At 45.9% G+C, this 27,710-nt stretch overlaps 1 protein-coding gene across 1 annotated transcript in view; it reads left to right on the top strand.

The window, feature by feature from the left end:
* The first annotated feature begins 10,889 nt into the window (after window positions 1–10,889).
* KBTBD2 (kelch repeat and BTB domain containing 2) overlaps window positions 10,890–27,710 on the top strand; it is a 49,314-nt gene continuing 32,493 nt past the window's right edge. Inside the window, exon 1 of the mRNA XM_068236581.1 lies at window positions 10,890–11,139. The gene's annotated coding sequence lies outside the window, so the exon portion shown is untranslated. The remainder of the gene's footprint in view (window positions 11,140–27,710) is intronic.

The raw sequence follows: 27,710 nt of genomic DNA, 5'->3' as shown, positions 1-27,710 counted from the left end.
ACATGTACCCACCCTTACATTGCCTAGGGCCTGATAGATGTTCTTTGTTCCGGTTTGTACCATTTACAAGTACTCTTACCAAGGACTAGTTTTAGTCTAAAGGGAATAAATATAGTAGTCTACATATCCTTCTCACTTCAGTTGTCTTGTAAAATTCCTAAGCGTTGACAGTTAAGAGACGAATTTCATGTTACATACTTTTAATCAATATTGTAATATGCAAATTAGAGGAGTCGGAGTCAAGGAATCCTAAACTGAGGAGTCGGAGTTGGTGGATTTTTGGACCGACTCCACAGCCCTGTAGCCTTCTATCTAGAAACACTGATAGTGCCGCAATTTGTGCTTACAGACAGGTTCATGTCGACCCCGTCTTGGAGGAAGTCCAGAATCAAGGGTAAACTGTTCGGTTTTACCGTAGCCCCTTTCCTAGTCTTCCACCCACAGAAAGTTTTCCATACTTTCAGATAGATTTTCCTTGTTATTTCTTTCCTTTCTGAGACTAGCGTTGAAATTACTTTTTCTGAGAACCCCTGTCTTCTTAGAAGCTGTTTCTCAGGATCCATACTGTCAGTCGTAACCTGTCTATATGCGGATGATGCTGACCCCTCTGAGATAGCAGGTCCTGTCTGATGCGTCCAGGGTCTTGCGTTGCTAGTGATTTGACCAGTGGGAACCACGCTCTCTTGGGCCACCAGGGGGTGATGAGAATGACCGTAGCTTTTTCCTGCATAATCTTTCCCACCACTCTGGGCAGTAGATTGAATGGAGGGAAAGCATAAACTAGCCCCCTGCCCCATGATGTGGTTAGAGCATCCCTGCTTTCTTGTGAAGATGAATCGGTGAGGGAAAAGTAATATGGGAGTTTCGCGTTCGTTGGTGATGCGAACAAGTCCTTGCCTGGGAGACCCCATCTTGCTACTATTTGACGGAACACCTCCGGGCAGAGTTCCCACTCTGACTCCTGGAGACAGTTCCTGCTTAGGCTGTCCGCCAGCCAGTTTTGGGTGCCTTTTATGTAGGTAGCTGTTAGGGATTTCACGTGAGTTTCTCCCCAGTGTGAAATCTCTAGCGAAAGGGTAAGAAGATCTCTTACCCTTGTCCCCCCTTGCTTGTTTATGTAGCTTACTGCTACTAGATTGTCTGAGAGGACCAATACTTCTTGGTCTCTCAGACACTCTTCGAAGTAACATAGTGCTTCCTTGATAGCTAGCAGCTCTCTGAAGTTGGACGACCTTTCCTTTTGGTGTAGTCCCCAACTTCCCTGAATCTGCATATTCCGGCAATGAGCCCCCCAGCCCCATGCACTGGCGTCCGTTGTTATACGTATAGTGGGGTGCTGAAGCCATGGTCTTCCCTGAGTAAGGTTTTTTGGTTGTAGCCACCAATCTAGGGACTCTTTTGTAGAGACGTCTAGAGTTCTGATCTGGTTCAGAGATCTGTGATTTTTGTCCCAATTTTTTAGAAACCATTGTTGAAGTCCCCTGGAGTGAGCTTGAGCCCACTGCACTGCAGGGATACAGGACATCATTGATCCTACCAAAGACAACACTTGCCTCAGTGTTACCTTTTGTAGAGACAATAGATTCCGAGACTTTTCGGTAATCTTTGAAACTTTTTCTACTGGCAAGAATATTTTTTGTGACACGGAGTCTATGAGGTAGCCTAGAAACATTTTCGACTGGGACGGTACTAAGTCCGACTTGTCGTAGTTTATAATCCAACCTATAAAATGTAATGTCTGAATGCAGAGGCTTAGATCCCTCTTTAGTCCTTCTGCATTTTTCCCCATTACTAGAAAATTGTCTAGATAGGGGATAATTGTTATGTTCCTCAAATGAAGATAAGCCGTGACTTCCGCCATGATCTTTGTGAAAATACGTGGTGACGCCGCAAGGCCGAAGGGGAGAGCGCGAAACTGATAATGGCAAGTGGTGTCTCCGACTCTTAAAGGGAAGGTCCAAGCAAAATAAAAAAATGAGTTTCACTTACCTGGGGCTTCTACCAGCCCCATGCAGCCATCCTGTGCCCTCGTAGTCACTCACTGCTGCTCCAGTCCCCCACTGGCAGCATGCCGACCTCGGAGGTCGGCAGGCCGCATTGCGTACATTTTTACGCATTCACGCTAATGCAAAAACATTAACACATACATTTTTACGCGTTAGTGGTTTAATGCGTACATTTTTACGCATTGATCCACCAACGCTTAAAAATGTATGTTAATGTTCCTGCACTAGCTGGAATGCGAGGTCCAGGGTGCATATGAAGACTTCCAGCATTAGAATATTCCTTACGGAATAAATGCTTTCCATCTTGAATTTTTTCTTGCGGAGAAAAGTATTTAGCTCTCTTAGGTTGATGATCATACAGTACTTGCCCGACGGTTTCTGAACCACAAAAACATGGGAATAGAACCCTTTCCCCCACTGATCCCGGGGTACCGCCGTTATCACTTTTTGATTCATGAGAGAAGTCACGGCCTCTTTTAAGGCTTTTGCTTTTACTTGATCTTTCGGTAGGCTGGTTATATAAGGTCTTGGGGGAAGAAGTTCCCTGAACTCCAGCCTGTAACCCATTTTTATAATGTTTAAAATAAATTGACTTTGGGACACTGTACTCCACTGATCTCGGAAGTACAGTAGTCTCCCCCCCACCTTTATACTGTCACTTTGCATCCTTATTTCCCAGAGTTGGCGGTCTCTGGGAAGTGGAAGCTCCCCTACCTCTGCCTCGGGAATAGGACCAGGATCTTTTAGGGTCTAAGGTTTTACTTTTGGGTATGTTCGTACCTCTCCCCCGAAACTACTTTTTTAGTTGTCCTCTCTTCCGCTTATCTGGGAACTTTTTCATTCTGTCTGCTGATCGAGTAAGCACCTCATCAAGGTCTTTCCCGAACAGTAGACTGCCCTGGAACTTCATAGCACACAGGCGGTTTTTTGAAGCGACATCCCCCTCCCATGTCTTGAGCCACGTGGCCCTTCTAATTGAATTTACTAGGGCCAAAGCCTTAGCCGCAGCTCTCAAGGACTCCACTAGAGCATCTGCTAGGAAGGCTAGAGCCCTGGCGATAACTGGGAGAGATTCCAAAATTTCCAAGTGAGAAGTACCTGAAACTAAATGGTTTTGAAGTTCATCAATCCATGTTATCAGGTTCCTGGAAACACACACTGATGAAATGGTGGGTGTACAAAGGAATGATATCGCTTCCCCAAGCGCGTTTTGATAACAGTTCCACTTTTTTGTCCATCGGTTCCTTAAAGGCCCCGGTGTCCTCGAACGACAAGTCTGCGTCTTTCGAGTATTGGGATAGGCTGGCTTCCAGTTTTGGGCATTTAGCCCATTTTTGAACCTCCTCCTCCTTAAAGGGGGACCTTCTTTTGAAGGATTTGGGAATAGCTAATATCCTCTCAGGTGCTTCCCACTGGTCATCCATGATAGAATCAAGTGCTCTATGAATGGGAAAGACTCTGCCCGTCGGCACTTGTAGTCCTTTATAGATGACGTCTTGCACAGACGTCTCCTGGACCGTCATAGGGATCTATTCAGAGTCGTAAATTGCTTTTAATATCTCAGAAGTCTCGTCTGCACTAAATAAATATTTAGAGGTTGCTTTTAGTACAGGTCCGACTCCTGATTGCCCTTCAGAGAGACCCTCCTCCATCTCTTCTATCTCCTCTGCTGAAGACTCATACTGCTCTTGAACCTGTACAGGGGTAGCTGAGCTGCTTGCATGGGAGGTCTGTGGGGACTGAGACTTCCCCGCCATAACCGCTCTGAGTGCTTGAAATGTAGTTTGCATCTCAGCAGTAAAAGAGGTCAAGAACTGCTTTACAACCTTTGATGACTCTTGCTCTGTGGAGTCATCCGAGCATTTCTGACAAAGTGCTTTTAACCAGGTGTCAGGCAATTTAACATTACAGGTGTTACACCTTTTTGATTTGTTTTTATGCTTAAGGGATACAGGCTTTGTACTATGCTTTGCCTAGAGGAATAAACAAAAACAACAGAACTAACATTACTGTTTCTAAAATACAGATTTGGAAAGGCTCATGTGATGAATAGCGGAAAAGCCGCCGCGTGTTCTGACAGTAAGGTGGCTGATTCCGCGTCTGATGCGGCGGTTTGTCCGCATCAGCATGCGTCTGGGTTATCTGGAACTAATGGTGCACATGGGAAGAAAGGCGTGGGGGCCGCCACATGTTCTGACGGTAAGGCGGCGGATTCCGCGTCCAGTGCGGCGGTTTCCCTGCAGCAACATGTGTCTGGGTTGTCTGGACCTAGTAGTGCACACAGAGGGAGAGCTACGCGCGCTGCAAGACAAACTCTTTATACCAATAGGAGGAAGATCAGCTGATCAGGGCGGTCAGCTGATTCCGGCTCAGCTAGGGATCGGTTGATGGGAGCTGGGCGGCGCCGTGGGGCGCTTTACTATATATATCATCTGTGTTATTCTCTAGCATAGTTCCAGGGTGTTGAGATCACGGCCCTCACACCCCAGACTAGGAATACTGCATATCATCTGTGTGTTTCTCTAGCATAGTTCCAGGGTGTTGAGATCACGGACCTCACACCCCAGACTAGGAATACTGCATATCATCTGTGTGTTTCTCTAGCATAGTTCCAGGGTGTTGAAATCACGGACCTCACACCTCAGACTAGGCCTTGTTCTGATATCTGTTATGACCTGTAGCTTTCCTGACTATTCTTCTGATCTCTGATTTGGTACCTTGCATATCTGATACACTGTTGCCGACCCGGCCTGTCTGACCTTCTGGCTGTCACCCCCCTCAGGGTGTCCAGCCTTCCCGCAGGGGTCCCCTGCTCCACAGAGGGGACACTGCTCCTTATCAGTCAGGGACTCCCTCTCCAGGTGTCCTTGACTGCAGTAGAGTCTTCTCTACTTATTGGACCACCTGCTTCCCCGGTGGTCCAAAGATTACTGTTGCACCAAAGCACTTACTCACTCAGGTGTCTAGAGGTTAGACATATTTGATTATTGGCGATTCTGCAGATCCTCAATAATCAGGTATATCTGTATTCTTGGGGATACTGCAGATCACCAAGAATCAGATTCTCTCTCTGGTTGCTGACACCTATCGTTACAGAACTCCAGACAAAAACAATATGGACGCACTTAGCACTCGTCTGGACACACTCACCACCTCGGTGGAAAATTTCATCAGAGCGATGGACGGTCAGCAGACCCAGATCTCTGCCTTATCTGGGTCACTACAAGTCCTTCAGACGACTGTTAATTCAGAGTTAACCAATCTCTGGAACAATTTCTCAGGTGCTATGTTGCTGATGCGCAAACTGATTGGGTAAAGTTTTTGCCGTTTGCAGAGTTTGCGCACAACAATCTGAGAAGCTCTTCTTCTGGGTATTCCCCTTTCCAAATGGTGTCAGGTAGATCACCTAAGTTTGCTCCTTTGCCAGTCGCATCAACTCCTTTTCCAGCTCTGGAGGACTGGCAGAGGGCCTTGAAAGAAATTTGAGGAATGGTTAAGAGGAATCTAGGGAAAGCTTTCCAAACCCAGAAGAAGCAGGCAGATAAACATCGGTCTGTGGAGTGGAGATTCTCCCCAGGAGATCTGGTGTGGGTATCCACTCGTCATTTGGCCTTGAAACAATTGTCACCCAAGCTAGGTCCTAAATTTATAGGACCATTTCCAGTCGCCAAGAAGATTAATAATGTCACATATGCTGTTGATCTCCCAGCCAGCATGAAAGGTGTGAGATCGTTCCATGTGTCCCTGTTGAAACCAGCTGTACAGGTGGACTCCTCTCCCCGTGTTGGTGGATGACCAACCAGAGTATGAGATTGAAAAGATTCTGGATTCTCGCCTGGTGCAGAATTCCGTGCAGTATCTGGTCCACTGGAAAGGATATGGCATAGAGGAGAGATCTTGGGTGCCAGATTGCCGCATGCATGCGGAGAATTTGAAGAAAGACTTCCATGATTTCCATCCTGGAAAGCCTGGTGGAAAGTGTCCGGAGTCCACTCCTCGGGGGGGTAGGTAACTGTGATGAATAGCGGAAAAGCCGCCGCGTGTTCTGACAGTAAGGTGGCTGATTCCGCGTCTAATGCGGTGGTTTGTCCGCGTCAGCATGCGTCTGGGTTATCTGGAACTAATGCTGCACATGGGAAGAAAGGCGTGGGGGCCGCCGCATGTTCTGACGGTAAGGCGGCGGATTCCGCGTCCAGTGCGGCGGTTTCCCCGCAGCAACATGTGTCTGGGTTGTCTGGACCTAGTAGTGCACACAGATGGAGAGCTGCGCACGCTGCAAGACAAGCTCTTTATACCAATAGGAGGAAGATCAGCTGATCAGGGCGGTCAGCTGATTCTGTCTCAGCTAGGGATTGGTTGACGGGAACTGGGCGGCGCCGTGGGGCGCTTTACTATATATATATCATCTGTGTTACTCTCTAGCATAGTTCCAGGGTGTTGAGATCACGGCCCTCACACCCCAGACTAGGAATACTGCATATCATCTGTGCGTTTCTCTAGCATAGTTCCAGGGTGTTGAGATCACGGACCTCACACCTCAGACTAGGCCTTGTTCTGATATCTGTTATGACCTGTAGCTTTCCTGACTATTCTTCTGATCTCTGATTTGGTACCTTGCATATCTGATACACTGTTGCCGACCCGGCCTGTCTGACCTTCTGGCTGTCACCCCCCCTCAGGGTGTCCAGCCTTCCCGCAGGGGTCCCCTGCTCCACAGAGGGGACACTGCTCCTTATCAGTCAGGGACTCCCTCTCCAGGTGTCCTTGACTGCAGTAGAGTCTTCTCTACTTATTGGACCACCTGCTTCCCCTTTGGTCCAAAGATTACTGTTGCACCAAAACACTTACTCACTCAGGTGTCTAGAGGTTAGACATATTTGATTATTGGCGATTCTGCAGATCCTCAATAATCAGGTATATCTGTATTCTTGGGGATACTGCAGATCACCAAGAATCAGATTCTCTCTCTGGTTGCTGACACCTATCGGTACAGCTCATAAACAAACAAAAAATCCTGTATTACAGACCTGTCCTGCAGAGACCTGGTTCGACACCTCAGTTCTTTTTGTAGGCTCCATCACAGCAGAGTTAGGTTGCTCCATGGTGTTTGGTAGCCGGCTTCCAAATGATCTCAGCTCCTTATATGGAGCGCGGTAGTCCTGAAAGGGATCTTCGGCGCTATGTTTGATCCTGGCAGCCGCCATCACTAGCCGCTGCTGCTTCCTCTTTTGATCAAGGGAGATGCAGGGATATTTGTGTCTCTCATTGCCCCCTCCGGCGCCGCCATTCAGCCGCTGTAGGCTTGTGCTGCAGTCTGCGCGCAGACTACCGATGCCCTGCCCAGTGGGGAAGCCATTCCTCAACCCCTCCTGAAAGCGGAAACGCGTCACCGGGGGGTGTGGCTTAATAACGCCGAGGTTCCGGACGCTAGACAAGCTTCCGGTCTCACGACCCGCTCCGCCTGATGCCCCCATCCTCCACCTGCACTAGGCCTACGGACAGCACAGAGGGAGAAGCGCTCCCTGCGGACAAGCGTCCCTGCTCCCATGCGAGGCCTGCAGACAGCCCCAGCCATCCGCCGACCTACAGCCAGGTACAGACCTCTGCTTGTGTCCCCACAGCTGACCACTGGTAACACCAACCAGCAGTACACATGGGGTCCATAGCCGGTAGGGTAGAGATAGAACATAGGGGCCATAACGACTACAGCACATGGCCCCTAGTCCCCTTGAAGCCCGTGAATCCTGCATCGAGGAAACACAATGAAAACTGACGGTGGGAGGGGAGTGCCTGTCCTATATACCTCCTCAATTAATTGAATGCTAAGCCTGTGTTTCATTTTGCAGGGAGGGGCCAGGGTACTATCAACTAGCTGCCATCCTGGAGGACGTAGGGATAAAACAACAATTTATGTTGTTTCCCTACTCTCTATATATATATTCCTTTTTTTTTTACTGTCCCTTTAAATTTTGTAACCTTACCCAGAGGGACCATCACTATCCACCTGCTCGGTACCCACGGGATCCACTGTGGAAGGCGAAAGCAGAGAATCATAAGAATACTGTATATGTATATATATATATATATATATATATATATATATATATATATATATATATATATATATATATATATATATATATATATATATATATATATATATATATATATATATATATATATATGCTTACTGTCTTGAAAAAAAGATTCTTAAGAAGAATCGTCCTCCTGCAGCATGAATGCACAGCCTCTGAAGCCTCCCTGCATACACCAGAGATGCTCAGCAAGAGAGCAGACACTGACTCTCTTTAAATACGCTGCCCATAGCGTCCTGGCAGTGTGGAAACTCTGTCCTGGCACGCTTGCCCTAAACAAAGATGGCTGCTGCCCTCTACAGCCTCTTTCCTGATTGCGCACATGCGCAGTACACACTCCCGGCCGCCTGACAGCGCCATAGCCAGAAGAATACCAAAATGACTCAAAGAACCGGGCAGAATTTTACTGTCCGGTTCATAGCAGAGAGCCTAAACTCCATGACGGATCATGAGCCCAATGGGCGCACAGTGGATCCCGGCATTTAGCCCGTGAGTACCAGCGGATAGTGACAATGCTCTACAGCCTAAATTAGCACATTTAGTAGCCTTAGACTGCGAGCAAGACAGGAAAAGAACCGAGGAAGAAAAACCTGTCAACGAGCTTAACCTGCAAGAGAAATATATATTCACCTACATACCTGTGCAAGCTTTACCTACCCCTAACGGGTCCCATAGTGTCTGAGGACGAAAAAAAGAATATGGAGTAGGGGCAGGGTAGTTACTTATGTAGATTTTTAATGGGTCCTATAGGGGTTAAAGGGGCGGAGCCTAACCCAGAGTATGCCGACATGGAGGTATCAGGAAATTACCGCCTTGTACAGTGATTATCTCAACACGTCACTACATGTCAATTCATAAATATTAGAGCAGGCGGAATGGGAACAGAGAATACCGGCTGTTTAGATAATGCGATAAGCATGCGGATAAGAGGCAAGCTAATGGGGATAGACCTCCTAGGCAGCAGCGAGAGCAGAGCAAATAAGGCATCGTTTTTTAACCCCTTGGGTACCTGTTTTCAGATAAATTTCACATCAGAAAGCCTGCATGTGTAACATTTAAGTTCTTCTAAGCTGTGGCAATTAAATAGATTGTTTAGAAAGATTAATAGACAGATTCAGCGCAAGGAGACGCAGTTTTAAAAAAAATGCACATCTAAAAGGATGCTGGGGCTGCCTCCTTTATTGTAAGGCCCCGTTCACACTTGCGTTCTGGGATGCAAACGGTCCGGTTCCGATCCGGATCCGGTCCGTTTGCATCAGGCATGAATACGGCTGCCATCCGGATCTGTATCGTAAAAATAGAGATAAACATTACAATTGTTGTGGGGTGGGAGGTCAGCAGAAGGTGCACCTGTACAATCAGGTCCTCCGCTGTTTAGGCCTCACCTCCACTTCCGACATACTGCCAAACAGCTCCAGCACGTTAGTCACTGCTGCTCCACTCCAGAAATGCTTGGCCCATGTGTCCCCATCCAAAATAGTCGCTAGAATACGCATAGGAAGTGGGGTAGAACGTCCGGTTTTGACAGCCAGTGTGTTCTGTGCTTTCCATTCCCCATTGGTTTCTATATCCTGATGGTGCAGTCAGGTTCCGGTCCGGGTGGGTGGGCCGGATGATCCGGACCCGAAAAATAGCGCATGTTGGAAAAGTGTCCAGAGTCCGGATCCGATCCGGCTCCGTTCTGTACGGAACGTACGCATGTGAACATCCGCATAGACTTTGCATTGCTATGCGGAACGTACGTTTCGTTTGTACAGTATACGGTCCGGATTCGATCAGGCGAATACGGACAGCGAACGCTAATGTGAACCAGGCCTTACTGTCTCTGCACAGAGAAAATGTATCAACCCAGGCAGCACTGCTAGTTTAGTGCAGGAATTACCCAACCTTTCATAGCAAGTGTAAACTTTTTTATGAATTAGCACACAAAAGTCTAAAATACCGATGCTGTGTTTTCCCTTCAAGATTTTTTTTCCCCCCGCAAATGTTTTATGAATAGAGCCTAATGTGATAAAGTTAATGGCGAATGAAGGGGAGGTGAGAATTGCTGGGATGCCTAAACTGAAAAACGACTGAGAGCTGCAATGGTTAATTTATGTTTCAGGAAGGCAAATTTTTGTTTTTATGTAGCAAAATATCTCCTTCAGAAAATACTTTATTTCATGCAGCAGCCTTATTTCGGCAGTATCATTAGTGTTCATGTTCAGCCAAATGACGTCTATTTTAACACACCGCAACTGATAACTCATCAACTACGTAACAATGGAACTTGTCATCACCAGAGCAGCAGGAAAGCCAGGGGACCCGGTCACGTGTTCAACGAATGACGTAGAAAGCACACGGAGGAGGTCAAGCAACGACGTTAGGAATGTTGGGATGCAACCGGCGCTCTATCACCACATGAAAAATTAATCATTAACCGACTACCGTTTGAATTTACATTCCAGTCCACCCATTACGCTCCACTGACAAATCTCAAGTACAAGAGTTTCAGTACACGCCGCTAACAATATATCTTAACTGTGACGCAAGATCCATTAAAAACATTCCTACACAACCGTTATAAACCGCTGATAGTTCGGTTCTAATGTAAATTTAGGTACCGCATCGAAAGTGCGTCTGAGTAACCAACGCAGCTCTTTCTTCGTTTAAAAATTCCATTCCACGAACAACTGAAGTAGTCATCAGGGAGTGGGCGTAACTTAGAGCTCCGCTGAATGCTGCCCATTGGTTGGAATCCATCTTGCGCACTTCCTACTGCCATATGCCCTTTTTGTGTTAACAACAAAAACTTTATTGAGATTTTACAAACGCACCTTAAATTACAGACTCTGCCACCACCGCCTTCCTATATTCTCCGCCCTGGTGTTTGTCTGTTCTCTTTCTCGCTTTCGCACCGCTGGTTGGTTGAAGGGGGTGGCGGTGGTAACAACGACAACGCGAGGTCACGCCCGGAAGGAAGAGGAAAAGGCTGGATAAGATATCGCTCAGAGGGGAAGGAAGTAAGAAACCGTCTATGTAGCGCCTCAAATGCACCGGTGAGTATGTACATCATCAGCACCGCTGTCTTATCAGCGCCCCCGTCACGGCTAATGCCAGTAATCCATATTCTTCTGGAAGTGGTAACATGTGGCATTGAGGTAGATATGTCTGTTCTCTCATCGCTTCATGTGCTTGGACCATGAAGTTAGGAGGTGTTACATCCGCATACGAGACTTCTGCAGGTATTGTGACACCACAGTGGTCATCTCCAGAGTACGCTGGCACTGGCTGAGCTTTCTCCAGGACGCAAGTCGTTCTTAGGGGCCTGCTACAGTATGAACTGTTCGCTCCATAGCCTATGTTCACGTCACATACACATCAGAGTGTGGGTAATTGATATAGAAATTTTACTATAATTTTATTTGCCAACCTACAAGTGAGGAACATCTTACAAAGATTGCAGTTAGTTACATAATTTTTGAGAAGTATTCAGCACTTGATGTGATTTTGGACCATACAAATAATAAATATTTAGATGTTTTTTCTCTCGCAAATATGCTTTATTTATGTTATGCAAGGCAAGGGGAAAGACGAATGAGTTGGAGTATAATAATAAAAAAAGCATATTTATCTTAAAAGCTCCCCAAAGTAAATTTGTGTGTATTAATTACCGTATTTTTCGGACCATAAGACGCACCTAGGTTTAGAGGACAAAAACCAAGGAAAAAAATAATATACTAAGCCTGGTGCGTCCATGCTGCAGGGGCATCTTGTAGACTTTCCCCCCTACAATTATTATGTCTCCCTTGTGCCTTCCTTGTTTCCCTGTGGTCTCCTCTGTCCCTCTGCTGCTTTAATGTCCCCCTTGTGTCCATTGTCTCCCTGTGCCCTCTGGTGTCTTCCTGTATCCTCTTTCCCCCTTCCTCTAATCCCATGTCATCTGTCCCTCTTCCTATGTCTCGATTGTCCTGTTTCCTCCATGTCCAGTGTCTGTTATCCCAGTGTCTGCTATCCCTGTCCTCTGTGTTCCAGTGTCTGCATGTCCCCCTGTGTCTGTTGTCTTCCGTGTCCAGCCTGTCCTAGTGTCTGCGTGTCCCCGTGTATTAAATACATTCTCGTAGCTGCAGCTATACTCAGGCTGTCCTGGCTTATATACATTTTTGTCTGTAATGTCCCTGGGTACTACCGTCTACCGCAAGTGGAAGTCGTCTACAGCAAGTGGAAGTCCGCACAACATACCATACATGCAGCTATCCTCAGGCTGTCCCCGCCTTTATCACCGCGCTGTCCCCGCCTTCATCACCGCGCTGTCCCAAGCACTTGGATGTCCGTGATGTCCCCGGCCGGTATTACCGATGCGTTCCTAATCAGGAAGTGTCCCGCTCAGCATTGCCGATAAATGGGCCAATCAGACTGGGACGCTGGCCCCAACTGCCAATCACGCCGCACACTCTTCACTGTGCACTCTACAGTGATTGGTCCCAATGATGGAGAGGCTGTCCTGCCCTCTAGCCATCTCATCCTATTAACCTCCTTGCCGGTCTGATTATTTCCAGATTTTAGGGTCTAAAAGAGGTGCAATTTTTTTCCCACTCATTCAGACCCTAAAACCTGAAAAAAAATCATTCTGGCAGGGAGATCTGCAGCAGAATAAAAAATGTACCTTCCTGGGCTCCAGCGCTGCAGTTTTCATTTTGACCACAAGATGGCGCTAATATACATATAAGCGAACTTCTCTATTTCTCTAATATAGAGAAGTTCGTTTTAAATATTAGCCCCGCCCCCGATGACGTCACGCCGCCGCTCCGCTGCTCCAATTAGCCGCCGGGTCCCCGGAAGAATAGCGGGGACATGGGGATCCCGGCGGCCAGGGAAAGACCCCACACTGCCAGGGAGAGAGTCTGGAGTCCCGCTGCACAGCGCGATCGCGCTCGGGACTCCACAACTGACAGGTAAAGCTCTGCAATGCCTACCCCGACCTGAGCTCGGGATCACCGCTAACAGCTTCTTTTTTTTACCCTGAGCTCAGGTGGGGAAAACCGGCAAGGAGGTTAACAGAGTTGCTAGGAGCAGTGTGCGGCGCGATTGGGGCCAGCGTCCCTCGTCTGATTGGCCCATTTATCGACAATGCTGAGCGGGACACTTCCTGATTAGGAACGCATCAGTAATACCGGCCAGGGACATCGCGGTGATGAAAGCGGGGACAGCGCAGTGATAAAAGCGGGACAGCACGGTAATGAAAGCGGGGACAGCCTGAGGATAGCTGCATGTACGGTATGTTGTGCGAACTTCCACTTGTGGTACTTGCGGTAGACGGTAGTACCCGGGGACATTACAGACAAAAAATGTTTTTAAGACAGGACAGCCTGCAGCTACGTTAATGTATTTAATACATGGGGACAGGCAGGACAGGGGAAGGAGGCGCAGGTCCCAATATGTAGTGTTCGGACTATAAGACGCACTGACTTCCCCCCCCCCCCCCCCCCACTTTTGGGGAAGAAAAAGTGTGTCTTATAGTCCGAAAAATACGGTATACAAATCTGAGCTTACCCTCAGTAAAAACCACACTTAAAAAAATCCCTTGCTATATATACCCAGGAGAACAATCAGGGCTGTGGAGTCGGAGTCTTCTGCTATGAGTCCTGGTAATTCAGCCAGTCAGCGCTGTCCGGCCACATGCCGCTCCCACAGCCAGGAACATTCTGCACCTGCGCAATAGTGCTGCACAGGTGTAGTATGCTCCTGGCAGCGGAGTGTGTGCATGCGCACTACGCCCGACTGTCTCAAGTACCTGGACTCATAGCAGAAGATCCAGGTGGTGGAGGAGGACAACGAGGGACTGATTATCCTGAAGGCGGCTGGAGGAAGCCCCAGGTATGTATAAAACTTTAATTTCATCTGTCTCAGGTTTACTTTGTTACACAGTAGTACTATACTCTACATATGCACTCCCCACAGAGCTGCAGGGAATCCACTGAGAATGCTGTGCACATTGAACACAGAGGTGTTGTCTGTTTACAATCTCCTCATTCCCCTGCAGAGTACCTGCACATCATTCTTACATGTACCCACCCTTACATTGCCTAGGGCCTGATAGATGTTCTTTGTTCCGGTTTGTACCTTTTACAAGTACTCTTACCAAGGACTAGTTTTAGTCTAAAGGGAATAAATATAGTAGTCTACATATCCTTCTCACTTCAGTTGTCTTGTAAAATTCCTAAGGCCTGGTGCACACCAGAGGAGTTTTTCTGAGCGTTTTGAGTTTTTAAATCTGCTGCTAATGTTATTCTATGTGTCTGCACACTGGAGCAACAAGGTCTTGTAAAAAAACCCTGAGCATTTCATTGGAAAGAGCTTTTAGAGGTTTCAAAAGTTCTTCCCAATGTAATGCTATGGTTTTTTTTTACAAAACCTCATTGCTCTAGTGTGCACAGACACATAGGATAACATTAGCAGCAGATTTAAAAAACTCAAAACGCTCAGAAAAACTCCTCTGGTGTGCACCAGGCCTTCTGCAGTTAAGAGACGAATTTCATGTTACATACTTTTAATCAACAAAATTGTAATATGCAAATTAGAGGAGTCGGAGTCGGTGGAATCCTAAACTGAGGAGTCGGTGGATTTTTGGACCGACTCCACAGCCCTGAGAACAATACATATATTGCTACCACTGCTAATGGAGGCAGAGGATTTAGGTTTTTCAAGCCACCTTGGTCCTTTATTATGATGGATAGGTTTCTCCCTTCTTCCCCCCCCCCCCCCCCTTTTTTTTTAATTTTTTTTTTATGGCACTGTGAAAACTCAGGGGCTCACTTTACTTTCATTTACAGTTTACCTTATTACACCTGTGCCCATCTGTGGAACTACTGATAATGTAGACATGCAGTAGCTTATAGTTCTCATTGCATACTGTATTCTAACTTAGATTTGCTTTCAAAAGAACCCAAGGCAAGAAGTTACTTAAATATTTGTGAAGATGTGTATTTATGTGTGTATATATCAGAATCAGGATCATATTTTATTTCGCCAAGTACAACGGGGGTTGTACCCGGAATTATATTTGGCTCATACAGGGTCGGAGATGGTACAAACACATGCATGCAATCCACCACATACAATCAGGTACAGTAGTACAAGTAAGCATATACCTGTATAAACATATCGCACATGACCGAAGTGAAGGACGCGTGGGGAAGTCTGGAGTGCTATGTGAGGGGAGCAGCCACATCTATCGGCGGCGCTCGCTCAGCTCCACAGCACTTCCAGATGCCCCGCAGCGTGTCCTTGAAAAGAATGGATAGAGAGAGAGAGAAGGGATAGCTAAAAAGAGACGAAGAGAAAGAACCAAGGCAAGAGGAGAGAGACAGAGGCAGAGTAATTTAGCGCTGCAGATTAAAAACCACCCCTGGGTCCGACAATCAGTCTGAGAAGTGTCCATCCCTGTGGTCCGGTTCCCACGGGTAACCTCAACTCATTTTTCCCCGACCCGCCTACAGTATTCCTTTAAATTAGCTTTTTTTGACTAACATTTACTCTTTAAAGGGCCAGTGCACCTAAGGTATGTGATAACTACAAACCATAACAGCAGAAAAAGTTTTAAATGTGGCATTAGCCTCTTTATCACTTCATACACTCAGGCCAGTTGCTGTTGAAATTTAATTTTATGGTGACAATCCCGCTTTAAGCAGCTGGCGTTAGAGACAAAATACCCTCCATTTGTAGTGGCTTTGCATGCCATTCACAAGGAAGATTTTGTTGTTGTCCTGCTTATTAATTTGCATGTTGCATTCGCCTACCAGCATATGCAGGATTTAAAACTATCTACCTGCTGTTCCTGCAGGAGTTGGCCCATGCAATATACATTGCATCTTAACAGTAGTGCCACGTGTAGGCCTCCTTGTACCCCCAAGAAAGGAAGGGCAGCGCAGACACCTTCACAAGGCATCCACTGCTCAGGAGCAGCCGCTGGAGAGATATGTAGAGGGCACACTTCTCGTGCGTAGACTGGAGCCGAATAACATCAGTGACGGGACCCGGTTCCTGAAGCTGCAGACAGCGGAGGACGGCGGCATGGGAGCGATCCGAGCGGATGGGCTGGAGGAAGCCCCAGGTATGTATAAAACATTTTTTTTTTTTTTTGTAGTTCAGCTCTGGTACACCTTAAAGTGGTTTAAAACCCTGACATAATATTCAATAAAAACATGTTTTCCTACTTTTTATATGCCATACGGTTATCATATTTGCATTTGTGCATAAGTATTATTATTCATTTAGAAGTTATAGGTTCCCAAAAGTACAGGTTTTTGCTTTGTGAGCTGACTTTGCATTTTATTAACTGGTTTTATTTATTCATTCAGGCAGACATGCTTTGACTCTCTGTGTGCTAAACGTTTGCGGTTTGCTAAAAACCTTAAACCGCCTGTGTGCACCAGCCCATTATAATACAATAGCCAAGCAGATTAACAGGCGGATGCGGCCGGCGGATTGCATTCAAATCCACTCGGTGTGCACTGGGCCTGACTGTGGAGAAGCTGCCTCCTGCTGCACGTTTGTTTGCTAAAAACCCTTAAACCGCCAGTGTGCACCAGCCCATTGAAATACAATAGCCAAGCGGATTAACAGGCAGATGCGGCCGGCGGATCGCATCCAAATCCGCTCGGTGTGCACTGCGCCAAATATCTGAAATCCGCACCCAAAACCGCTAGCGTTTTGTGGATCTGCTAGCGGTTTTGGTGTGCACTGGGCCTCTGAGAATGTGCCACATTCCTCACTTGATACATTTAAGTAAACCCAAGATGACATTAAAGTTCGGATGCGTCTGCATTTCACTGCTCTGAACATTCAAGCTCTGTGTGTAACCCTTCCAATGCTGGTCTAGCAAAAAAAAAAATGCTGGTTGCATATAATATGCTGTAAATAATGTTTTAGAGCAAAGATGAAATGCAGGGTTATATTCCGCTTTAACTGGATTTGGGATTATGCCACGGTTGCAGGAAAGAGGATTAAGGTGGCCATACATGCTTCAATTTTGTTGGCAAATTCATTTAGATGAAATCTATGGCACTACACACCACATCAATCGTAATTGCAATTGATTTTGTGGCAAAAGCAATTGAAGTTATGATTGTATGGAAAATTTTGGTTGATTTGATGCACTGTACAAAATAGTGGAACGCTGCAGTTTGATAGATTTTCAATAACTTTCATGGTAAATTGTGTTGCAGTGTAAGACTGAGGTTTGATTTAAATCTGACATGTATTAAAAATGTATTTGCAGTGTGTGGCAGGAAGCATGTCAGGTGGACATCTGCAATGTATGGCCACCTATAGCTTTCCACTACTTCAAGCAGTACATCTCTTGTGGCTGCAACAATGTGAATGCAGATCTTAGATCTGATTGAGGGGCAAGATAAGTGACCAGTAGATATTGTTTACCACTGTGGTTCAATACATTTCTTGGGTAAATCTGTTGAATTACTGTGTGGCTGTGGCAGGTGTGTGTGCAGCGGTCGGGGCGCATGCTGATCAAGTTCTCTGGTGCCTGTTATTTTAACAGGCTTCAAAGCTAGTAGGAAAAAATGTTTGTAGCCAATCGTAGACTGTCGGCTATAACTAGTGGTCGTTTCGGCGCCGGGTTTAGTGTTAGAAATTAGGGGGTGGGTTAGTTTTAGGTACTTGAAAGTGTGTGTGTTTTTTTTCTTGGGGGGGGGGGGGGGGGTATAGGTACTAGCAGTGGAAGGTTCAAGTGCGGAGGGGTCCCAGGTAAGTGTGTAGTAAAATATTGGTTATGGAAATTACAGTTTGTTTTTTTACCAGCTTCACCATCCAGCATCCAAGTTATGTGCCGCTGCCGCAATACGTACTGAAACAATATGATTCTGATCAGATAGGGATTGATCTGTTTGTCACTTTGGGTGGCAATCTACGAGTCGGGTAAAAAGGGCGATGTGCAGCCGAAAACATTTGGGTACTGCTTGAGGCCGTAATGTGAATTACAGCTATAGCATCACTCAGTCAGTAATTTGGGCGCCCATTATCCCAAATTACGATAACAGTGCAGTTTTGCTGCTAGCAATAGCTGGAAGCCGAATTGCATCTCAACTCCACTGTACATTGTCTTGGAGCGGGAATAGTAATTAAAACTGTCGGGAAATTTGCCACAGCAGGGTAAGACGTTTTTTCTGCTTTACCCTGCGCCCAAATTTCCTGGTGCCATTTTTACATGTATGTGGCAAACTAAGAATGTAGGGCCGCTAGTGATGGGCTTCCGAATAGCCCCACTGTTAGTAATCATAATTTCCATTATGTCTCGCTGGCCACGGCAAAGGGTGGTTAACTTACTACTCATGTCAACAACCTATAGTTGATGCGGTCCACAGCACATTCCATGGCTGCTACATCACTCCTGTGCTTCCTCCTTCAAGCCCAGGAAGAGGAAACATTGGAGTGATTTGGAGCGCATCCGCTTTAGGTGGCAAGATGGGTAAATTAAACCCCCCCCTTCCCTGCCGTGGCCAGCAAGACGTAATTGAAATTATGATTATGAACAGCTGTGCTATTTGGAAGCCCATCACTAATAGCCACCTTTAAGCAGGGAGAACTTCTGTGCATAAAAGTATGCATTTTAAAGAGAACCCGAGGTGTGTTTAAAGAATGTTATCTGCATACAGAGGCTGGATCTGCCTATACAGCCCAGCCTCTGTTGCTATTCCAAACCCCACTAAGGTCCCCCTGCACTCTGCAATCCCTCATAAATCACAGCCGTGCTGTGAGGCTGTGTTTACATCTGTAGTGTCAGTCTCAGCTGCTCCCCCGCCTCTTGCATAGCTCCGGTCCCTGCCCCCGTCCCTTCCCTCCAATCAGCAGGGAGGGAAGGGATGCAGGTGGGGACCGGAGTTCTGCAGGAGGCGGGGAGAGCAGCAGACTGACACTATAGAGATAAACACAGCCAGCTCTGACAAGCTGTTTGTCAGCAGCGTGGCTGTGATTTATGAGGAATTGCAGAGTGCAGGGGGACCTTAGGGGGATGTGGGATAGCAACAGAGGCTGGGCTGTATAGGCAGATCCAGCCTCTGTATGCAGATAATATTCTTCAAACCCACCTCGGGTTCTCTTTAACCATTTCAGGTTCTGGGGAACCTTAAAGGGATACTTAAGTCAAATAAAGAGTTTTACTCATCTGGGGCTTCCCTCAGCCCCCTGCAGCTGTCCGGTGCCCTCACAGCATCGCTCCGATCCTCCTGTCCCCGCCGGCGGCTGCTTCCGGTTTCGGCGACAGCCGCTGACAGGCTGGGAACGCGAGTGATTCTTCACGTTCCCAGCCACAATAGCACCCTCTATGCTGTTATTGCGGCCTTTTTGTTGCAATAACAGCATAGAGGGCGCTATTGTGACTGGGAACGCGAAGAATCACTCGCGTTCCCAGCCTGTCGGCGGCTGTCGGTGAAACCGGAAGCAGCCGCCTGCGGGGACAGGAGGATCGGAGCGATGCTGCGAGGGCACCGGACAGCTGCAGGGGGCTGAGGGAAGCCCCAGGTGAGTAAAACTCTTTATTTGACTTAAGTATCCCTTTAACTGAGAGTGATATGGATGTTTCCTTTTAAACTATACCAATTGCTTGACAGCCCTGCTGATCTCTTTGGCTGCAACAGTGGCTGAATCACACACCTGAAACTAGCATGCAGCTAATCCAGTCTGACTTCAGTCAGATCACCTGATTTGCATGCTTGTTCAGGGGCTAACCGTATAAAGGCGGCCATCCACTGGTCGATTTGCCATCAGATCGACCAACAGATAGATCCCTCTCTGAATGAATTTGAACATTGTTTTGTGCGCCACGTTCATGCGCTTGCCTCAATGGCGTTCGTGAAATCGTGACAACGTCCAAAAACAATAAGGGGTTAAGGGATGTGTGTTTTTGTGTGCCTTTTGGATGTGTTTGTATGCTTTTAATAATCTGCTCCTTCAACAAGAGAGGAAAAAATACATTACTAGATTTATTTATTTATTTATTTATTTTTTTTTTTACACAAATGCTTGCCTTTTCAGCTCCATAGGAAAGCATAGTATACAAGAAAAAGAAAAGTGCTGTACGGCCCATAGACTTCTGCTGTGAAATAGATAACGCAAAAGCTGCCCAATCGATCGATATGCATCCGAAATCAATCAATTCTGTTGATCTGTCCAGGCGGAAAATTTTGCTCGATCACCGGCGGGTCTGGAACTTGTCGTTAGTGGCGTTAACGATTCGGCAACGACCAACGCAGCAATAATCTCACCTGTTCGACTGATGTGAGTCCCCGGGTCCGTGCTGTCCCTTTCTCCGGCTGGTCTTTTTCTCCATATTTTCTTCACTTCCTGTCTCTTCCTATGACCAGCGGAAGTTCAAACAGTAGAAGGCGCTCTACTGTTTGAACTTTCCCTTACAGAACGGGACAGGAAGTGAAGAGAAGATGGAGATAAAGACCAGCCAGAGAAAGGGACAGCACGAACCTGGGGACTTGCGCTGGCGAAACAGGTAATATATTGCTGCGGCCAGTAGGAGACCAAATGGGAACGGCGAGCAGGCGGCAGTTCCACAGGTTATGAATCGATTTCATGCGGAAATCGATTCAAAATCTGTGTGCCGTGTATGGGCAGCCATTTGATCCCTCTCTGATCAGATTCGATCATAGAGGGATCTATCTGTTGGTTGATCTGGTGGCAATCGATGAGTGTATGGCTGCCTTAACTCTTTCAGACAGGGGTCACACTTGCTGCGGTGTTGTCATAGTTCACATTTATTTATTTTTTTAATTTATTTTTTTTTATGTATTTTGTCCTGCTGTTTTGAAATTTAACCCATAAACAATATTTCTAAATGATTGAAGCTGAAGAGAAACTCTGTAAAAGGTGAAGATTATAGTACTGGGCGGGGTATTGAGGCTCATACAGCCACATACTTGGGTTTTTATGTTGCCAGGATGTGTGTGTGTGTGTGTGTGTGTGTGTGTGTGTGTGTGTGTGTGTGTGTGTGTCATGCATTACCTCTCCACTCTGACATTTCAATGGATTGTTTTATTCTGTTAAAAGCTTCATCTCTCTCGTGCAGTATGACGTGAGGGGCTGTTTAAGGACACACAGCTATGTCTATGCTATAGAAGGATGGTGTGATCTATGCGGTCTTTTAAGGACGCTGTGCCATGTCTGTTATACAAAGATGGTGTCATGTGTCAGGGTTTATACTGTTTCTCTTTTTTTATTTTATGGCAAATGTTACTATTTTTCTGTTTCTGCTCTTTTTTTTTTAATTTTCTTGCTTTGTAATATTAGTAATTAAGGGCTACTGCCAATAACATTTGTTATTAGATTATCGATAACTTTTTAAAAGGTTTTAAAATTGTTATGCAAGTAATTGTAGAAACTTTAGAAACTTTCATGCCTTTTTATTCTATAATTTTAAAGGGCTAGAAGTGGAGCTTGGAGTCTGCTCACATATGTCACACAGCACTGATTGCATTCAGCTCAAAGGGTGTATAAAGGGGGTCTGTACTACATCGAGCAGTACAAAGCATGTGACGTTGGAAAGGAGTGTCATATTAAAGGGAGCCTAAACTGAGAAGGATATGGATGTTTCCTTTTAAACAATACCAGTTGTCTGGCAGTCCTGCTGACCTCTTTGGCTGCAGTGGTGGCTGAATCACAAACCTGAAACAAGCATGCAGCTAATCCAGTCTGACTTCATTTAGAGCACCTGATCTGCATGCTTGTTCAGGGGCTGTGGCTAAAAGTATTAGAGACACAGGATAAGCAGGAGAGTCAGGGAACTGGTATTATTTTAAAAGGAAAAATCCGTATCCTTCTCAGTTTAGGTTCACTTTAGATCAGACCTTCAGAGGAGATCCAACTTAATGTAAAGGAGAGCACTATGGAAAGATGTTAAATGATCAATAAATATATCAATCCATTTAATGTATGTCCAGCTTAAAGAGAACCTTTTATATACGTGCCTATTTGGTAGCAAGCCACTGGATCCCATAAAGCCTTTCTGGTCCTTGCTTTATCACCTTATTCCACTGCTGTCCCTTGTTATCTGATATTTACGCATCTTTGATACTCGCATCCCCGAGTACTTCTGAAGCCTGTACCAGGAGGGCTGAAGACTGGAAAGAGGTGGAACAAGACAAATCAAGGACTGGGAAGGCTCTATGGGATCCACAGCCCCCCCTCTACATAGGCAAGTATCTGGCTTTTTTTTTTTTTTTTTTTTTTTTTTTTTCTAGCCTGCTTCAGATTCACTTTAAGGTATGATTCACAAAGCTTTTTCACCTGTTTTCCTCTGTTTTTACATTTTTCAGCTCCCAAAGAGAAAAAATACAATATAATTAATGAAAGATTAAAATTAAGTTAATCAGGGACAACTTACTTTGAGTGATTATTTTGCTTGTAAAAGTGCTGACAGGTTATTTTAACATCTCATCCTCCAGGAAGGCTGTATACTAGAGAAGAAGTATGCTCCACCCTCAAAGGAAACACATCACAAATAAATCAATTGGTCCTTATATAGCCCTCTTCCCATCCAGCCTCCTCAGTTTTGTTTCCCACCTGAAGGAGACAACACGTCATGAGGCAGAGTTACCTGTGGGTTCCTGTCTCCATCAATCGTTTTTTCTTTTTTCGCCTCTCTCCCTTTGATTTAGCCGGCGGGACTGCGTGAGGAGCTATCCCTGTTCAAGGAGGAAGCGGTAGGCTCTGCGTCCCTGAATGGCGGCATGCTGGGTCTGTGGGCTCAAGCGTGCAGTGCTGGTGGATCCCCTGCTCGGAAGCGGCGTCCTGATGGGCTAGTGTGCAGGCGCGCTTCCGGACTTGTGATTGGAGCAGGGCAGGCGCAGCAGAGATGGCGTGGTTTCCGGTTCCGCTTATAGGCGGACTTCCGTTGGCGTCTCGCCGCCATTTGGTTCCCAGCTGCCGGAACGTTCAGTGCGGGTCGGCATGGAGCAGACAGAAGCCTCACCCGCGGCGCACATTGACCAGGCTCAGGCCTCTGATTCTACCGGACAGGTGAGCTGTGTGGACAGACTAAAGGTGACTGGTGAGCATTGCCGCTGTCTGTCCGCACCAAAGCGGTCAATATTATTTTCATGCGGATAATGCTTACTATTAGCTGTTCATTGTTGCTTGTAGTGGTTTTCAATGAGGCTTATAGCTTTGCATGTTTTATTGATTGTCTTTTTCAGGCTCCTCCACCTCCCCCTGAAAAGACAGGTAGACCTGCAAAAGCTGTTGATAAGTCCAGGCGATGCAGGGAGTGTAATGTTAAGTTAGCAGAATCTTGGACTAGGGTCTCATTGTCAGAAATGTCTAAAGCCTTCTGCCCCAAAAAATGCAGATCCCTCTGTTGTCATGATGAATTTTATGGAATCAATGCGTAAAGAATTTACGTCCACTTTCCAAACTTTTAGATCAGTTATGACTTCCCCGGTTCAGTGGGGTATACCTCAAGTTCCACCTGTGCCTATTGCCCATGCTTCGCCGGTTGCGGGCCCTGTCTTGCAGCCCCCTCTGGCCCCACCACCTCCACCAGTGAGGGCCCCGGTTGGGAGCTCTCAGGATCCTCAGCCGGTTAATATCGTTCAAGATTTTGCGGTATCTTCTTCGGCTGACGATTCTCTGGAGGAGGGTGAGGATAGCTGGGTTTCTGGGTCTGAAATTTAGGATTCCCCTAAAAAACCGACCAAATACCTCTTTAATGCTGAAGAAACTGCTGAATTGCTCAAAGCAGTTTATGACACTAAACAATTAACTGAGCCTGTAATTTCATCTTCTGCTAGAGATGATATCTACTCAGGTTTAGAGGGTTCAGAGGGTAGAACTTTTCCAGTACACCCGGCCATTCGCAAGATGATTATGTCCCAGTGGGAAGATCCTGAGAAAAGACTTTATATTCCTAGATCGTTTAAACGCAGATTTCCCTTTAAGGAGGATGATTCTTCTCCATGGGAAAAATGCCCTAGACTGGACGCTGCTTTAGCTCAATATTCTAAAAATTCATATTTATCATTTGAGGATTCGGGTATATTAAAGGATCCAATGGATAAAAAAGCGGAAACTTTGCTCAAAGGAGCATGGGAAGCTATTTAAACCGGCTATTTCTTCCATCTGCATATCTCGTAATTTAAACAAATGGTTGTCAGGCCTGAAGGGGCATCTGGAAGATGGAACCCCTTATGCCACAATTCTGGAATCCTTTCCAGTTATTGCTCGCTCAGTGGCATACTTGGCAGATGCGGCCACCGAATCACTTAAAGCAGTTGCCAGGGCAGCTGCCCTTATTAATGCGGCTAGACGGGCAATATGGTTGAACACCTGGGAAGGAGATGTAGGATCCAAACTAAAATTGTGTTCTATGAAATTTGATGGAGACTTGTTATTTGGTAAAGGGTTAGAGGAGATCTTGGAGAGATCCTCTGGTAAAGGAAAGAAATTTCCTGACAAATGGAAGAAACAGCCCTTTCGGAAAAGTTACCAGGGGAAAAAAATCGTTTAACCCTAAAGATTGCAAGTCTCAACAACCCAAGAGAAAATGGGTCTACAATTCAACTAAATCCAAGACCCCCTTCCTTTTCAACAAGCCAGCCACCACAAACCCTAGGGAAAACAAGTGACATGGAGTGGGTCGGGGGGAGACTTTTGTCATTCGGCCACATCTGGAAGAATGTTACTTCAAATCCATCTAGATCTAATACAGACAGGGTACAAAATAGAGTTCTCCTCCCGTCCTCCGACAAAGTTTGTACTAACAGGTCTTCCAAAAGACAAAGAGAAATCGTCGGCATTACTGGAGTCAGTCAAGGTTCTGTTAGACCAAGATGTAATCATCCAAGTTCCAAGGACCGAATATTGAAAAGGATTTTATTCCAGGGTATTCATGATCAAAAAACCCTCAGGAAAATACAGGATGATTCTGAATCTCAAACAATTGAACCCCTTCATTATGCAGAAAAAGTTCCGCATGGAGACAATTTTTACAGTAAAATCCCTGATCCCAAAGGACGCTTTTATGGCGACCTTGGACTTGCGGGATGCATACTTGCATGTACCAATCCATCCAGCATATCAGAAGTTTCTAAGATTTGCTGTGAGAGTAGGAGATTCGATACTTCACTATCAATATCGGGCCCTACCCTTTGGAATCTCATCCGCCCCTCGGATTTTTACCAAAATTATGGCGGAGATAACAGCTTTCCTACGCCTACAGGAGATTCAGATCATACCCTATCTAGATGACCTACTGATCCTTGCAAAATCCATACAGATTCTTTTGAATCCTATAGATATTACCATCCATTACCTGTCTCAGTTAGGTTGGCTGATCAATTACGACAAATCCATGCTAGTTACCCACACAGAGAGTGAGATTTTTGGGCTTTTGGGTGGATTCAGTGAAGGAAATGTTTTTTCTCCCGGAAGACAAACAAGTACACTTGATTCAAGCAGTGCAAACATTCAGGGAGAAGGAGATTTCTCTAAGAGAAACTCTATCTCTATTGGGTCTCATGACTTCAACTATACCAGGAATAGTCTGGGCCCAGGTACATACTCGAACCCTTCAGGAATGGTTTCTAAACACCTGGGACAAGGCCAAGAATTCTCTGGACCAGTGCTATTTGCTTCCACCCTATGTAGTCTCTTCACTCCTATGGTGGGAGCAAACAGAAAACCTGAATCGGGGTCGACTTTGGAAACCGCCTTCCCCCAAGATAATCTATACAGATGCCAGTCTTTGGGGTTGGGGAGTCCATCTAGACCATCTACAAGTACAGGGTCAATGGACAGCGGAGATTCAGGCAAAATCCTCCAATTTCAGGGAGCTCCTGGCAGTAAAGCTGGCGCTAATAGAATTCCTGCCAATACTGAGGGAATCTCATGTGACCTTCCTCTCGGACAATATGGTGACAGTAGCTTACATCCAAAGGCAGGGAGGTACAAGAGCAAAAGAACTAAGGGATCTCGCTCTGGAGATAATACAGATTGCAGAAGCCAACCTACAGACAATCTCAGCAGTACATATAAAGGGCTCTCTAAATTCTTTGGCGGATCAGCTACGTCGGTTTCCCTGTACAGAAGCAGAATGGTCGCTAAACGGCGAAATATTCCAGCATCTAGTATCTCTTTGGGGTCAGCCAGCAGTGGATCTATTCGCTTCTCCTCAAAATGCAAAAGTAAAAACTATTTTTTTCCCTTCACCCATCTTCCCAACTATCACAGCTGGATGCACTGGAAGCAGGGCTGTGGAGTCGGTCCAAAAATCCACCGACTCCGACTCCTCAGTTTAGGATTCCTCAGACTCCTCGACTCAGACTCCTCTAATTTGCATATTACAATTTTGTTGATTAAAAGTATGTGACATGAAATTCGTCTCTTAACTTCCAACGCTTAGGAATTTTACAAGACAACTGAAGTGAGAAGGATATGTAGACTACTATATTTATTCCCTTTAGACTAAAACTAGTCCTTGGTAAGAGTACTTGTAAAAGGTACAAACCGGAACAAAGAACATCTATCAGGCCCTAGGCAATGTAAGTGTGGGTACATGTAAGAATGTGCAGGTACTCTGCAGGGGAATGAGGAGATTCTTCCTCTATTACACATTCTTCATGCACAATCTGAACAAGGTTTATGGGTGACAGACAACACCTCTGTGTTCAATGTGCACAGCATTCTCAGTGGATTCCCTGCAGCTCTGTGGGGAGTGCATATGTAGAGTATAGTACTACTGTGTAACAAAGTAAACCTGAGACAGATGAAATTAAAGTTTTATACATACCTGGGGCTTCCTCCAGCCGCCTTCAGGATAATCAGTCCCTCGTTGTCCTCCTCCACCACCTGGATCTTCTGCTATGAGTCCAGGTACTTGAGCCAGTCGGGCGTAGTGCGCATGCACACACTTCGCTGCCAGGAGCATACTACACCTGTGCAGCACTATTGCGCAGGTGCAGAATGTTCCTGGCTGTGGGAGCGGCATGCGGCCGGACAGCTCTGACTGGCTGAATTACCAGGACTCATAGCAGAACCGGGTGGTGGACGACAGCGAGGGACTGATTAGCCTGAAGGGGGCTGGAGGACGCCCCAGGTATGTATAAAACTTTACTTTTCATCCGTCTCAGGTACCCTTTTATTTGTAGTCACCAAACCAAATTTTAACATATCAAATTATTTGATTTCATCAGCAAAGGGAGTGCATACATTTGCATAAACCAGCATCAATGCTGAATTATTTCCATCTCATTGACCATCTCTATTAGTGACACGTCTACACATCAGGCTTTATTCTTACAGCATAGATGTTATTTAGTATATATAAGAGATTCCTGTGTACACATCATATATATACAGTCACAATCAGATATGTATATCTGACCTTAAAAATACGGGGATTGCTTTATTGAAGCAGCACAAGTAACTAATTTTTAAGGTTTATTTCACTTTTGTGGACTAAGCACAGCTATTACTGTATATATACATTATTTTTAATGACTATTATCTGAGAAATAGAACATTTTATCATATTTTTCTATTTTAATTACAGTTACAAATTCATTAGGAGTCGGTGCATTTTTTCCCGACTCCAGGCACCCAAAATTGCACG

The sequence above is a fragment of the Hyperolius riggenbachi genome, chromosome 5, assembly GCF_040937935.1.
Source record: "Hyperolius riggenbachi isolate aHypRig1 chromosome 5, aHypRig1.pri, whole genome shotgun sequence".
Lineage (NCBI taxonomy): Eukaryota > Metazoa > Chordata > Amphibia > Anura > Hyperoliidae > Hyperolius > Hyperolius riggenbachi.
Note: the sequence above shows the minus strand (reverse complement) of the source record. Positions and strands in the feature narration are given on the sequence as shown.